The sequence below is a fragment of the Pelmatolapia mariae genome, linkage group LG14 (assembly GCF_036321145.2).
Source record: "Pelmatolapia mariae isolate MD_Pm_ZW linkage group LG14, Pm_UMD_F_2, whole genome shotgun sequence".
In the NCBI taxonomy this organism is placed as follows: Eukaryota; Metazoa; Chordata; class Actinopteri; order Cichliformes; family Cichlidae; genus Pelmatolapia; species Pelmatolapia mariae.
Window position 1 is genome coordinate 16,910,599 of NC_086239.1, and position 16,911 is coordinate 16,927,509.

The window sequence follows — 16,911 nt, forward strand, 5'->3', positions numbered from 1 at the left end:
AGCATGTCAAGGAAGTAGGTGAGAAAAAACTTTACCACTATGAAATATAATTAGTGGATTTTTTGGGGGGCAGCAGCTTATTGTGATTAAAAAGTCAGAGGTGAGTGCTTTTTGACATAGATTACCAAGAAGGCTGTAACAATGATACACCTCATGTCTGACAAGGAAACATCTTGCTGTAACTCAAATTTATAGTAATTTGAATGGCATGACCTTCTATGTTAAGGTACTGTGTTTAGAGATGACTACCATACTTGAACTCCTTACAAAATTCCGCTCCAGCAGCTGTTTTAGATTGAGATGTGCACAAACAGTATTTCTCTCTGCTGAGTTTTCAGATAATGTCTTTACCCATTCTTTATGATGGCTTGTGTGGTCGAGACTTATTTGATGTTTGCGTGATTGTTTTTATGTGCTGAAAATGAATCACCAATTACAAGGACATCTTGCATGTTTAAATATTCCTGACTGTTGGAAATTAGAACATCTAACATGATCAGCATTTCCTGTCCAAATTACACCAGCACTACCGCCTGTTTTTTATCAAAATGTAATTGCAATAAAATGGTCAACATTCTCTTAAATCTGTTTTGAAGCAGTTCTAATCTTTTTTTAAATAGTTTTTCTCTTTAAGACAACCAAATATTTTCTACAAATTAAAGGGTACATACACCAAGGATATCTAACCAAAGTGAAATATAGATATATTTTTTCCTTAGACGTGCCCGATTCAGTGGAAGTGAATGAAATTTCCATTGTGGTGCGTCTGCATAATTTATAGATCGTACTGTAAATTGAACAACTTTTTGACAATTATCAGAGGACAAACTGAGAGTGGGGATTTGCTGTTGTGCATAAATGAAATCGACGGTACACACTTCCACTGCACTGGAGTCTCAGAAATTTTAGTAACAGATATTTCGTCTTTTGGCAGTAAAACTAAAACTCAGAGGAGAATTTTTGGTAACTAACCATTTGAAGGTCTCCTACTCTTGTGAGTTGTATCATTTGTACTGGATTACCTCTTAGGCCTGTTCTTGCTCTGTGGCTCAACCATAACACATGAAACACTAAACTATAAAATCCTTAATTTATCCATATCCATGTTCAAAACGGTGACTCAGGCTTCTTCCGTTATTGGAGCTTGTCTTATGTGGCTTTACAAACTGTGTGGTCTTATTTCCGAAATTGCAGCATCTGAGCAAAGCATGTGAGCGTTTCACAACGTAACAGTTCAGACACGATCGAGAAAAAACACAGCAGCTTAAATTGTTTCCCAATGTTTTGCTGTGTCACTGCATGTTGATATATGCAACTCATATCAGTCCTCCTAGTTGCATGTTCATACCTAAAGAGGGCGGAGAAACTGTAGAAATTGTAGAATTGTACATCCTGTTTTTGCCTTATAGAATAGAATAAATAGAATAGCCCTTTATTCTCATTGTACACATACAATGAAATTGTGCTTTTTTTCTTTTTTGTTAAGAATAAAATATGTGAAATATATATGTTTTAATCAATCACTGTACCAGTTTCCTATTTACCCTAGCAAAATATAAAGAAAAGAGTGGGGACTCAAGACTGTTACAATACTATATGTATCACATATTCTGAAACTTAGCGTCCTCTCTGTGACCCTGTTGACGGAAGTTGTGTGAGCCTCCAGGTCCTATGAAAGGGTGTGTGTCAACAAAGATAATCCCATAAACCAGGGGATCATTTGGCATCAACACCCTTATAACCCACTAACACCATAACAAAGATACATTCCCAAATGAATTCCTAACATCCGCCCTTGAAGAGGATTGCATGTTTGCTGTAACATTGTTTACCTGTTTCAAATTCAGTGGGGACATTTCTAGTTTGGGCAGCTCCTGTTTGTTTTCAAGTGTGCCACATCGATAAGAGTGATGTGAAGTAGAAGTTTACTGAGTGACTCTGAAGTCACTGTATTATCATTACAACGGCTTTGTCAGTTTTGCCAGTCCACGTCATATTTCTGTACAATATAAAATTCTAAGTAACTGAAATATTGATTAATGAGTGAAGATGTGAGATGAAAAAGGTGATGCGTCACATTTAAGACATCACAACAATGAGCTGAGACAATTTACACAGGAAGAAATGGAAGATGTTTTTTTTTTATATGATTACTATAATGTTGTCACAGTCCTCCTGTGTTTCTCCACCATCTTTCTTTCTGTGCCTACAACAGCCCAGCGGAGTTCAGAGACAGTGTTTGTTACTTGGTGGAGTTTCTGTTGGGGAGACTCAGAGGATCGGGGACCTGGATTCACAGAACCTTCCTTCTATTGGATTTTGTACATATTGGCACTTTCGAACTGAGCACTTCAAAAAGACTATATAGCACTATCTGCACCAACACTGTAAATAAACTCACTGAACTTTCCTTCCTGAGTCCTCCGTTTGAGTCCGGCCAGACTGATCATGACAGATTTATTTTATAATAAATGTATAAAACCCATTTTTATATCACATTACTTTGCTAATGTTTTTGCCTTCAAGGATAATCTTCAGGCACTATGGTAAACACTCCATGAGAAAGGGATAAACAGCCCACTAGTACTATTCAAAAACAGAGACATCTTATTTTCTGCCTGCTATCCATTATCCTCTTAAAAGGGCAGCCACGGCAGCCTGAGGTGCATATTGTTCTGATAAAACATCAATAAGAATGCACAGTAAAAAAGAAAAGCTACCACAGTGGAGAAAAAAGAAGAGTCGAGCGGCCCCTCTGATAACACAGCAGGAGGAGCTGTTATGATCCGTTTTACCTTCCTGCTAAAAAAGGTTGTTTAGATCATGTTTTTGTGCTGATGTTATCATTTTAAAAGAGAGGCTTAAATAGTTTTATCCCAAATTTCCTCATTATTTTGTCTATTTTTTGGGAGGGGGGTATAGGTACAGTGTGCTAAAGCTGCTGCAGGCGGGAGCATCCAATTAAGTGAGGCTTATGTTTTCAAAACCATCAAATTAAAGCATAAACCACTCTATCAAGAAAAAATAATGCATTTGCCAACATTTTTGTGTTTTGATATTGAACATTCAATCAATATTTTTGTGTTTTAATTAATACAATAATGTTTAATGTAGTGTGAGTGTCACTAGTGTGCATTGAGAGGCTGTCATTTGCAAAAAATCTTAAGAGCAATTTAGAACAAAAGCCTTTCCCCTGCACTTTTTGGGGTATTTGCATATTGTTTTTGCTAATAAGAATATGTAAGATTCCAGCATTGCAAAGATAGTCGTGGGGCACTTCACAAAGATTCTGTTTTATTGAGGTGAGTTTAATAACAAACATCCTGCTGAGTTCACTGGTAAGCTTTTTAGAGAGGTTTCCTGAAGGTGTAATTTAACTGGATGTACATTTTGAAAGAAGATTTGAGTACATGGGTTTGAATACGTGTAGAGTACTGAAAAAAATGTACACCTTACATTTGACTCTCACAGTATAAGTACTTAGTATATTCATGCACAGATTAAGAAGTATTACTACCAATGTACAACAGGAACGAACGAGACACAGGATTAGTATAATCAGAGATAGGGTTAGTATAATTTACAGACAAGTACACATATCCTTAAAAAATGTAGCACAACTACTATACCGCTACATGGTTATCTTAGCTTAACATATTCAGAGGGTTTTTGGTAATTTTATAACTGAGGAATTCTCGCTGTCTTTCTCACTTCTGTTTCAATTCAGCATCCCAGCCAAGACTTTCCTGGAATTACATTCACCACTTGCTTTTGTCTGAAGTCATACTGGTAGGATTTTGTTCCACAGAGGAGAAAGATGCTACCTGTGAAAAGAAAATCATACAAAAACAGTGAGTGGATGTATCTCAGCCCACACTATGATTCCCCCCCTCTAAAGCATACAGAGCTTTGGTGCCAAAATCCACCCAAATGGCAAGTGAGAATGAAACAGTAAGTAAAACAGAGCGTGAGACATTGCTCCTGTAAATCCTTTAAGTGTGAGTGAGTGGACTGTGATTGGATGTGAGCTGGGTAAATGGTTGGATGGTTGGAGTTCAACCTTTTAAATCTGAAATCTAAAATGTTTCACACATGTCATTTCCAGATATATGGTCTGGCATGTGCACAGCCATGTTTGCCTCTGAATAGTATTCTATTTCTACTTGTGAAATCTATATCGTTCCTGAAACTAGATGGTGTTTTAAGTATCAAAGTGTGTTTGGTGTGGTAAACTCCACCCGTCTACTACCTAAACCTAAACTCAGTTTAAAAAAAAGAAAAAAGAAATTACAACTTCTATTTCAGTTGTACTCTATTTGCAGCTGGCTGCTAAGGTCCATATTTTGAAGTTCCTGAGTGTTTTTTTTTTCCCTTTTTTTGTGTGTGTTTACCTTGTAACTTGAATGCAGCATCAACCCTTCTGGGGACTCCAGACCAATCGTTTCGGATGAGTCTGGGGAAGCCAGGGTCCATTCTCCTATTGTGCTCATCATACCTGATCATTCAAATATATAAAGTTGAAATATATAAAAAGCATTAGTACATTTTTTAGTGTGGCAATGTCAATGACATTTAAAGCAAAAACATCATTTACTTAATGCCAGAATTAACCGTTGATTATTATATGCTGATTATATTTGTTGCTTCTTTTTACTTATATTTTAGTAAACTGAATGTAGTTCAATTTAGACTAGACAGAAGCTTAGTGATTTAAGCTAGTGTGTGATATTTACAGACCAAACAACTTATCGATTAATGGCAGAAATAACAATGAGGTTGGGGTCAGTTTAGCTCCAGCTATAATCAGCCATATACAGGTCAGGTTGTCCTGTGACTTTCATCATGTTAAAATATAAATCAGAACAGAGAACAATTCTAACTGTAAAGCGGCACTTTAAAAAGTTACCTGTAATAAAACTCTCCTACGAAGAACATTGTTTTCCCGTATTCGCTGACATGCACAGCAGCATCAACCCGCCTGACTCTGGAAGAGAAGCCGTACTCGTAAATGGAGCCAGCGCGACTTTTCATCTTAAGCTGTTCAACCACCCAGTACTTATGACCTGGAAAAACACAGCCATGTCACTGGATCTGGGGACACTATGAAAAACAGCAACGTACCACAAGCCCTGCCAAACTCAATGAGCCTCTTGCATGAACTGCAACACTTATGTTGCACAAGGCTGTAATTTGCGTGTTCTGCTACTGGAAATCAAGCCTTGTCATGCTGACAAGGTCTAAGTGATGCTTTGCAGGCTGCCCATTACTGTACCGGTGAATATGTACGCCACGCCTTTGGCTGGGATGTCATAAGCGGCATCAATCTGAGAACTGATGCTCGGTAAATACGTGGTAATGTGGCCTTGTGTTAAACGATTCCAATAAGTTGTCTTTGTTGTTCTCATCCACATGTGTCTGCAATGAAACAAGAAAAGTGAGTTGCTATTGAGAGGTTATTTAAGATGTTGTGCACCTTTAAGTGGCAATACATTGTACCTGTTTTTAAAGAAACAAATCTCATTTTCAATCAGTGTTACTGCATCAAAAAGTTGGGGAAATGTTGGGTCACATTTTTTTGAAGCCACCTGGGTTTCCGTCTTTTTGTTGGGCCTACCTGTGAAATAGTCACATAGAAAACATTGTATATAATATATAACACGCTCTCACAATTTTATTTCAGTGTTTAATGATTTATAAATTCAATACTTAGAATGTTTTATGTTTTGTTCTTTACCATACAGAGTTTGGATCCCCATCACATCATCGTTAGAGAGCGAGTACTTGGCATTGCTCTGATGTCTGTAATTGGGGTACATGATAGCAGAGGGGTCTCTCGAGTGAGTCAAACCAAGTGAGTGGCCAAGTTCATGAGCTGCAACACTCAACAAGCTGTAACCTGAAACACAGTTGCAAACAGTTGTTATTATTTCATTACAAACTGCTGGAATGCTTCTGTCTGGCTCAGAATATGTATTTAATTCCAAATTTTTGCCTAGTGTCATCTTTGGGCTTTCAAACTGCATTCGTGTTTTGACTGACAAACCGTGAGTCCCTGCCGTCCATGTTTCATCCTCATCAAAGTGCACATCTCCACCCATCCCCATTCCTGGCATGAAGGCATGAGCCAACACGCCCCCAGGTCCATCGAAGGGAAAGAAATCTCCATGAGCTACAGGAAAATACAGGATCTGATTTTTATTAATCATAATTAAAAGTCACGATTAAAAGTCCTTAGACACGTTTTCAGAGTTACTTCTGCGAGAAAAAGAGAAGACAATATCAGCTTTTCGATGGTTGATTTTGATGAACTTCAGCGGGGTTGCATCGCTCCACATCTTCAAGGCTGAACGAACAGACTTTTCCACATCCTCTTTCTTCATGTCTGGAGTGTATCTGGCAATCCTGCATGCCAGCAATTGAGAAAAACATGAGGCATCAGGAACAACATGTTTCAACATATGTTGCTACAAATACTAGCATATCCTCTGGTGGTCAAAAGAAATTTTAAGCAATTTACAAGATTATTTTCTAATTGCAAAAGTGGAATATAAACTCTACAGTATAACATTGTTAATCGTTGCTATTATAGCATTATTTAGCGTTCCTGCTATATTTCATGCTATTGCCATCAACAGTTTATTTGCTTTAGATTTATATCTATAAAAAGAAGATTCCTCGTGCTATTCGGGGCCTTCGATCTGCATATTCAAACCTTCATATCCAGAATTCACATTCTTATTCATTCTTATTACATACATATCAATTTTTACCTCTTATTACACCACACAGTTGCTGGAATTATGCTGTAAACCACATCATACATTCACAACAAGGAAGTCTAAACCCAGCAAAATGAAATAACTAATAAGAAAACTTCATGTTCCAATGAGTCTTTGCAGTACAGAACTATTCAGAAACTCCCTTTCTATACATGCTGGAACAAACGAAATGTGGAAGTCAAGTAACTAATAAACTTAACTTAAAATAATAGCACAATATTGTAAGATTGTGCACTACACTTGTTAATATTTTCTCTCAGAGTTTTTAATCTTTTACGCCATTTGACTATATTCACAAATAACGGTAGATTACTGTGAAATCTGGGAAACATGGAATATGCAATCTCACGTGTATGTGATGATGTGGTTCTTCCATTTAGGCCTATTAGGGTAAAAGCCGAAGTTGTCCACATCTGGAACTCCACACCTTGCTTCCTTCATCACATTCAGGGTGTGAGGGTCCATATTTCCTGTTTCCTTCAGACCAAAGAAGTTTTGCATTTCTCGGATCTTCGCCTCCATGGTGGATGCAGACCTCACAGTTCTTATTGGAGGTCTGTGGTCTCCCACATTCAGACTGTAAAACCTCTTGAGGTAATCCTGTTGAGATGAAGAGTTTAGATCTGGACGCTTAAGACGAGGCGTGTAAAATGTAAAGCTGGTTTTTATTAATAATTTTTTACATGTAATATAAAACATATTTAATTATTTCTCTTCCTTAAACACCTAATAAAATATGTTGAATATGTCAGTCTAGCAAAGGTAAGGAAGATTCCCTCCTGCTTATTATTGTAACAGCTGAAACGAGAGAGCAAGCGAGTTTAAAAAGGAAAAGAAACTGTATCACAGATGTTGGTTCAGTTTAGTTTTTTTTCAGATGCTTACACATAAACTTCAAAACAAGTGAAGGGGAAAAACATGCAGGACACTTCAAATAAAAATTTAGTGAATGTATCATATGTTTAATAGCAAGAAAACACACACACTGAACTGTAGCGTTGTTTAAATAAACGAAATACACTCATAATTCTACAATTTTAATTGAAGCCATTGCAGTCTACACAGTCTGACATTAAAGGTTCTACAAACATTATCTCCAACATTTCTAACTGAAACAACAATTCTAATTTATATGGTTTTTACACAAAGTTCGTAAGCTTTCCATCCATTCACAAACCTCAGCCAGCTCCACATCCTCAAGCCTCTGCTGATCTTTGTCAATGGGTAGAGTCCACGAGATTTCCACCAACATCAGAGAGCCCAAAACGGGTATCCACAACAAATCCATGTTTTAAATGCACATTTCAACCACGCTTCACATTTTTATATGGGAGTATTCCTGAGCTTGTTTTGCAATCACATGGCCCCAAAGTGCTCCGTGCTGGCTGTTAAAGTTGGGTATATATTTGCCCCGAGAGGTTTTGTGGTTATAACCTCACAATGAAATGTCTACATATGTCTGGCTTTTCTGTCTATAATGGCGATAATCATATGTACGGTTTGTTCCATAGCATAGAAAATTGCATTTTTTTCACTGCTCAGTCAGATAGGAGAAAAACTTAATGTACACTGTCTCATGTTTATATGAGTCTATACCTCATGTTGATTTCTTTACATCTATAAATCAAACAAACTTCATAAACTGATCAGCAAAGGCATGATTAGAAAATATGATTTGACATAGAAAAACTACAAAAATCTAATAGCAAGTTTTCAATTGTAATTCTTTATTTTGACATGACATGACTACTGATAAATAGAATTCTGCTAAAAACTGAGAAGTACAGTACAATGTGTTTCCATTTGCCCTCTTTGATTTAGCTAATGTCATTGTTGCATGGATTTCAGACAGTATTTTAACAACCAAGCCAGGAATTTGCTTTCTCAACTCCTACAACAAGTTTCTGCATGTAGTCGTATTTGTAGACTTGTGGTCCCACAAAGAAGTAGATGAAGCCTAAGATGAGAAAAGAAAAAAACAACAAAAACAAAATAAGATTTTTAATATGCAAATGAAATAATTTACATACTGCATTTCTACTTTTTCATGTTAGATTTTCTAGATTTCCTTCCTCCAGTTTGTTGATGTTGATGTCAATGATTTACACAATGAGTGTCTTATATATCATACAGAAAAATTGTAGTATATCGTACCAAGCATTTTAAGTGGTAAATTATACCATTTAAATCTAAGTGGGGAACCACATGCTCTGCTCAGACTGAACTCCACAGAGCTGGTATTGAATTTAAATGAGCATTCCTTTGCTACCAATGATAATGCAGCTTGCAAAAGCCATTAAAAACACAGCCAAACCTACATCCTAAACAATCAGACAAGATTATCACCTAGTTTGAGGACTGTTGATATGTATGTTAAGTAGTTACTGCATAAAGAAAGATTTAATCAAACAGAAAGCATGCACTTGGTAGGGTGTAATATTTTCCTCACCATCTTTATGAAGAGCTGCATTTATTGTGCTGTTGAGTCCAGGAAAGCCCTCGCTGATGAACCTTGGGTAACCAAAATCCATAACCTTTCGGTTTTCGTTGTAACTGCAAGTAATGTAAACCCTGTTAGAACTCGTGACTCACAATCATCTGTTTGTCATTCAAAGCTTGGACTAAACATGTAACTTGTGTACGGTGAACCTTTTCCTCTCTCTCCGTGAGGTCTAAATGACAGAGGGAATCCTTTAGTCATATCTGAGCAAAACTTTTTAAAAGTCCATATCGACATCTGCTTTGTCATTTGTCCCTGCTATGGCATTATACCTCCATTAATACCGCACAGTCTTTAAACAGCACTTTACTGTGGCTAAAATAGGAGAAGAAGAGTATAATTTGATTTAATTCAATTTGCTGTTCCTGCATACATGCATTTATCAAGTCTCTTCTTCCCCGAACTCATAAAAGAAAAACAAAGAAATGGCCCAAGGCATGATATTATAATCCTGTGGAGCAAAAGCAGTTGAGTTAAATCACATCAAATAATCAAGCTCAGCAAAGTAAAATGCCTTAATGTGTGAACCTGCGTGCAAATAAAAGTTTTAATTGCACTGGGGGATACATTTACTTGATCATTATCAGATAAATGCCATCCATTTGTTGTCTTACCTCCAGTAAATATCATGCATAAAGAAGAGAGTTCGTCCTGTTTTGGCGATGTGCACTGCTGCATCTACATCCTGAACCCAGACTGGAAACCCAAAGTGACTTAGTGCTCTGGGCTTTCCCTTCACAAGAGAACCTTTCACTGTCCAGAACATGGAGTCTGTCCAAGAAAAGAGTATCCTTATAAATATGCATTATTTGTTTATTAATATACATATGCTTTACACATAAAGATGCAAATAAAAAACAGAATTTTTTTTTGTTTGACAATAATAAAATTATTGTCAAAATGATTCAATCATCAGAATTTTTGGTGGCTTTTGCTTTTTTAAATGTTATTATAACACAGTTTAAGTGTGCATAACAATAATAATAATAATATAAATAATAATAATAACTTTAAATCACGTTTAAAAAGTACTTTTTGCACAAAAACATACATAAAGAAAGTTCACATTTGCCACCATCCAAGCACACAGTCAAGCTTACATTCTTACATTTGTTCATACATGCACAGACTGTGAGAAAGAATGTGAGAAAGGTTATGGAAACACTAATCTAGAAAAACGAGTTTATAACAGTTTAAGAAAACCACAGATTCAGTCAAACTGAAAAGGCACTACAACCTCAAACGTGTGGTCACTTCTGGATTTAAAGTAAGAATGTCAAAATGCCCAGATCAGATAAGGTCTCATAGCATCTGCTACATAAGCAGGAGCTGCAATGTAGGGCTTTTTAAGTAATTATTCAAATTTCTGAAATGTACTCAGAAATTCCCAGAAAAGCAATCGGAGTTTAGCAAGCATGTTAGGCTTAACAGAGATTTACAGTGCACTCAGGAAAGCAATGGTAGGAGCCAGAGGTAACATATATAATGAATTCAGAAGTGGCTCAAGGATTGAACCTTGAGGGACTCCACATAGGAAGGAGCATATAAAGGTGTATAGTTATTACTATGAATTCTAAGGTTTCTGCAGTAGGAAAGCTATTTGGGAGCACTACATAGAATTATGGGGTAGGGCACAACAGAGCCCAAGATATATTGAAAACTGTGTAGTTACCATGAATAAGGTAAGCAGTGGATCTGCGAGGTACCCAGAAGGCAGCATCAATGCTGGTTTCAATCTTGGGCATAAAGTTTGAGATGGGACCCTCCTTGATGTCATCCTGCTGATTATGCTTAATCCAGAGATACCTGGCATGAGGAAATATTGTTAGTTAATTTATTAAAAGAAAATACAATGTTTCATGTTTTAAATAGTATTTTTAAATCTTCTAATGGTGCTGTGATGACTTGACTAAAGAGTACGGACAGCTTCAAGCAAATTAGTCATCAACATGCCTATCTCTAAAGAAGAAAGTGGAATCCCCGAGAGTGGAAACTGCATCAAAGGTCAAGTCTGCTGCACATTTGTCCTGCATGAGTCGAGGGAATAGTACGCTAGACAACCAGTTGTTACGATGAAAGTTTGTCAGAAGATTATTTAGATGACCTCTGATAGGACCTAGCACAGGCAAATATAGATATGTTAATTGGGGAAATTATTTCACACAAAACTGCATTTGAATTTGAGGATTACTCAGGAATACATCAAAAGTGTTTACTGTAAAGTGCTTTGATGTTGGCTACATCTTCACTGGATAACAGGTTTGCTGAGCGGAAGGGTTTGTAGTTTGGATACATCAGTGACTCTCGGTTTCTGGAATGCTTCAGACCCAAAGCATGGCCAAACTCGTGAGCTGCCACTACAAACAAATTAAAACCTGAAACAACAAAAAGAGAAGCGTGTTCATAAAGATGTGATTGATTTCCAGCGTTCTTTTTTCCAATTTTATTTCTAGTTTGATTGGTTCAGCACCTGTTTCTCCTGCTGTCCAGCGCTCAGCATCATCAAAGTGTGTGTCCCCTCCGATTCCTGACCCCGGACCGAAAGCATGAGCCAGTGTTCTTCCAGGCCCATCAAATGGAAACAAGTCACCGTGCGCTAAATGATACAATCAAGGCCAAACACGAAACAGAAACCAAAGAGAAAACCATTTTCTTTCATGCCAAAAGAAAATTATAGGCTTCTCTTCACCTCATTAGAATGAGTCAGTTGAGTTTAGCAGCCAGTGCATGATGACACTACCTTGGTTAACAATGAAATTACTACTGCAGTTTCCTATGTGTACAATTGCTGCTCTGTTATATTTGCATGAGATAATAGGATGAGAGCTGCTAAGAATTGCTTTTCTTTCTGTTATATTCCATGACTGCACCGTGTAGAACAAAATACAAACCCACCATAGCTCGCAAACTCCACCATGATGTCAGCACTGCGAGTGTTTGACCTGACAAACGTCAGACTGCTGGCTCTGGCCCAGACGCTGAAAGCTGACTCTATCAAAGAGTCCACAGTGCTGCGAGGCAAATCTCTGGTGTACCTGCCAATGCTACAAGAGCAACACATGCTGATTAATATCAAACTGCACACGCAATACAAATGTATTGTAGAGAACACCATCTTTCTAGGCCAATTCTCTATTTCATAACTTTTGAATGTGATCCAGATCTGCAGCAAAAATGAATGCTCTCCCCTTTTCTCCATCCAACTCCTCACCAAGTTTCATACATTGTGTAGTTATTGTGTAAACTTCCTGTTAAAAAATCAAGAGAAGGGCACTCAGGGGGTGCAGTCATCCACTAAAGCCAATGCCCTGTCTCACTCTTTTAAAGAGAGAGATCTGGAGCTGTGCCATGGTTAGGTTATTCCTGCAAGGTTTTGTGAAATAAAAATTTCTGTGATACCAAAACATTATACTAACTTGAATGAAGTCTCTTTTTTAATAACAACAAAAACAATTGTCTTTCTTTGTTACTTTTTAATTATACATTTACTCAGTATGTAATCCAGCAGCCATGCCTCAAAATGAATCTGCACAGGAATGTATAAGGATGTCTCAAACAGTGTTACGTAAGTTAAAGCATGTATGCTCAGCTTGGCACTATAACAAGCCCACAGTAACTCTCAAAGCCAGAAGTCCCAAACCAAAAGCCATAATGATTTGTGACAGTGGCTATTCCCCGTTTCTGCCAAAGGGTTTATTGTCTTCTTAAAATGATCCTCACGTATTTCTGAGGTTTGGTGAAGACAGCCAGACAGTTTGTGTTTTTTATTTCCCCCCTGAGTTCATTCAAGGTTAGACATGCCCACTATATAACATTCATTTCCAGATAGTTTTCATTAAGCATAATCATTAAGCATCAGTGAAGACCACAGTAAATACCTGTAGGTGATGACATTCTTATTCCAGCGCGTCCCCTGGGTGTGGCTGTACTCCTCCACGTCTGGAACGCCACATCGAGGACTCCTCATCACCTCCAGGGTATCAGAGTCCAGTCTTCCTGTCACATTCAGCCCAAAGAAAATCTGCATGTCTTTCACCTTGGAGGTAAAAGAGGGGCCGCTTCGTTTCATGCGCCCCAGAGGATCATTTTGCAGGTGGTAATAGTGCTGGAGATAGTCCTTAAAGTAGATTTAAGATCAGATCACATCAGATAGCATTTTGCACAAAAGAGGGTTGGATTCACTCAACAAAAAATCAGATTCTGCACCTTTAATAAACAGAAAGCAATCATTTTAAATAAAATGCAACAGAAATATATAAAATCAAACGTTTATTAATTCCAATAATTAATCATTAAGAAAAATGTGGTTGGCGTAAACTGACCGACTAGTGGAATAATTTAATTAGCTAAAGTCAGCATTTTGGATATAAAATTCTTCATTTTAACCTAGTTACTGCAAAACTTTATTCTTGTATCACAACATGCATTACAGATTATGAACTGCTATAAAAAGTCTGACTGATCTATCATGGCTTCAACATAAACACCCTTATTTTCAGCATCAACTATCAATTACACTTGCATAAAAAGCCGGCACAAGATGGAACAAAGACAAGCAACTTGCTTCAAAGGAAGAGACAAAAAAAATAGATGTAAGGAATTAAATTGGGATGAAGAATGTGAAAATGGGGATGCCAAGCAAATCTTTTAAAGGACATAATATAACAGCATCAAGGGCTGAAAGGGCAGTGCAGTTGTGTACCTCCACCCTCCACCCACACAAAAACAAATGTAATAAAAGAAAATATCTTAAAATACGCACAGGAAATAATGCATCCTTCCAAATTCTTTAACCCTGCAGTAAAATCCCGCCAATTTAGCATGACTTTGCATTGTACAAGACATCAATTCACATGCAGTCCACTCTGAAAACATTTGTAAAAGGAGCTCGTGCAATTATACACTTACTGTGGCCAGCTTCAAGTCAACCTGTGGTTCTGGTGTAGGAGTGCTTTCTTCCTTCGGTGTAAATGTGGGTGCCGTAAAACCTGGACCGGGCACAAGCAAGACCAGAACACAGCAGGAGAGCAGCATGACATGCATTTCACAGACTTAACGCTGCAGTGAATTGCAGTGGCCTAGTTTAAGCATGTGGAGATGGAAGTTCTGGTTAATGAGAAAGCCTTTTAAATGGTTATTGTGACTCATACCACTTGCAAATCCCAGGGAAGCCTCTGACAGCACTACAGAATTAGGGAGGAGTTTGGAAAGGGCCAAGGACAAAAAAAGAAGAAGAAGAAGAAAAAAAAAAGAAAAAATAACGTTTGAACATTTTGTCACATGACATGTTTGCACCAATGATGGTTTAAATCAAATAAAGAGCAGTGCACAGTTCCAATTTCAAAATCTTGTTTCGGTTCAGCAGATATGTGAAACCAGAGCAAGACACAGCGCAGTCGGAGTTTTTAACTTGCAACACGCTGGTTCACAGATAATCCTGAATCAATGGTGAAACTACAACATGAGGCAACATACAGTAAAACATTCCTCACTATGTGCTCATTGCCATCACTATGAATGGGCATGGCATAAACATGTTTATATTTACAGCGTTAATAACTAAGCAGTGATAGCGTAATAGTGATGGAGCTTCTGTAGAGGAATCTCAACTTAAACTCCTTCCAGACTGATGCAACACGTCCCACGCATTCTGCGAGGTCTCCTAAAATAACCCCATCGAGGCCAGCTCTCGTCCCCATTTTAGCAAATGCATGTCACAACTCTGAATGAGAGAGTTCGCAGAACGGGAGCCTAAATTGAGAGGGAGGGGATTAAGGCCTCATTGGGCATAACCCAGGATGCTTAAACTGGCAAAGGTGGTGCTGTGGTACTTTCAGGCTACAATTAAGGTTGATTGGTCATTGTGGAGCGTTATGGGGCCAACACAGCATACCACTGTAGGGCAACTTGAGCGGACCTTTACAGTGTAGCCCACGCTGTTTTGTGGAAAGAAAGGAAGATTTTTGTTTTAAGACATTTATTTTGGGGCTTTTCTGTCTATATTTGACAGTTCAGCAGTCAAGAGTAGACAAGAAAGAGAGGAGGAGGAGACACACAGCAAAGGGCCCCAGATTGAATTCAAAACCAGGCTGCTGCACGTCATCAATACGGGCACCTAACCCCAACCCTAACCAGTGAGATAAACTGGAATCCAAAAGAAAGTAAGATTTTGTGTTCCAAGCAGAAAAGAGGAGGCACTAACATCATTCTAAAGCAGCCATGATGAAAGAGGTCACAGGCAGCAGCTGCAAGGTTACAAGCTGATTGGGATCACAAGTAGGATCAATCCAGTTTGTTACGGGTTTAAGAATTATCTTCTCCTTCCCCTCTACCCCCAAATAGTCGCTTCAGATAGCTGTCCCTCGCTGAGAGGGGTTCTGCTGAGTTTTCTTCCTGTTAAAAGGCAGTTTTCCTTCCCACTCTCACAAAGTGCTTGCTTGCTTGCCAAGGATACAGCAGGGTTTTTACCTTGAGGTGACTTGATGTGATTTGGTGCTATTTAAATAAACCTGATCCTGGGTTTTGGACCCAGAGGTTTCAATTTAAATTATTGTTGTATTTGATATCACCTTAGTATCTTGAGCCTTAATTTCTTGTTTCAGTTAGAGCATGTTTTGCTATTAGTATTTTATTGTTTATTCTATTTAGCCTCCTGTTACTGTCAAGTCTCCCCCTTGTGTTGTGTTAAGTTTGTATGTTAGTCTGTTGTTTTTGTTTACTTAATTACTGCTTTGTCTTTGGTGACATGTTTTATTTATTTATTTATTTATTTATTTAATTTTATTTTATTTCCCCTCTGTCTTGTTATTTTGCATTGAGTTCAGCATTAAAGCTGATTTTCTTTAGATGTTTGGGCCACATCCTGCTTGCCACACAGCCAGATGTGACAAAACCTGAAAACTGAGTTAAAAAGTATAAAACCTGAAAGTTACAAAACTTTGAACACCTGGCCGATGAGTTTACAGTAAGGCACTGTCAATAACAAGGGTTGTTACAATATCAGTGATTATCAATAGACAACTTCAGTGACCGAATGAATTCCAAATAATATTATTACCATAATTTAAAGGAAAATATTTATTGTGTTGCTTGTCAATCACAAACTTCAAAAGAATGATTAAAATTGTTATTGTAACTGAATCATGTCCTTTTATATTATCATTTTTTTTCAATAAAAAGGTTTCAGTGTTTCAGTTTTAAAAATGAGAAAATACAGAATTGAGACCACACTGCAACAAACTGCCCCTTTGAAGTCAGTGACTGTAAAATTGGAGGCAAAGAGCTCTTACTTTGGCTCCCCCTAGTGGTGGTATAAAAATGCAATGGAATGTGCTGCATCCTTCCACACGTGTAAGATGTCAGATGAGAGAGATGAAGATACCAAATGTTGTTAATAAATGTCTGTTTTCAACAAAGATAACATTGTAGGAAGACCAGATGTTCAAATTGCAACAAACAAAACGTTCAAGCTCCTGATTATAGTTTCTGCTGCCCCCCTGTGGTGTCCCTTCAGTACATTCATCCATGTTCTCAGCCGATCACAGAGTTCAGGTTCTATACTTGAGCAGCGCACCATGATTTATGAAGTGTCATCATTAATCTGAATACATGTTCATGGCAGCTAAATGACTG

General features: G+C 37.7%; 1 pseudogene; it reads right to left on the reverse strand.

The window, feature by feature from the left end:
* Window positions 1-3,640: 3,640 nt before the first annotated feature.
* Window positions 3,641-14,322, reverse strand: LOC134641647 (uncharacterized; annotated as a pseudogene).
* Window positions 14,323-16,911: the final 2,589 nt, after the last annotated feature.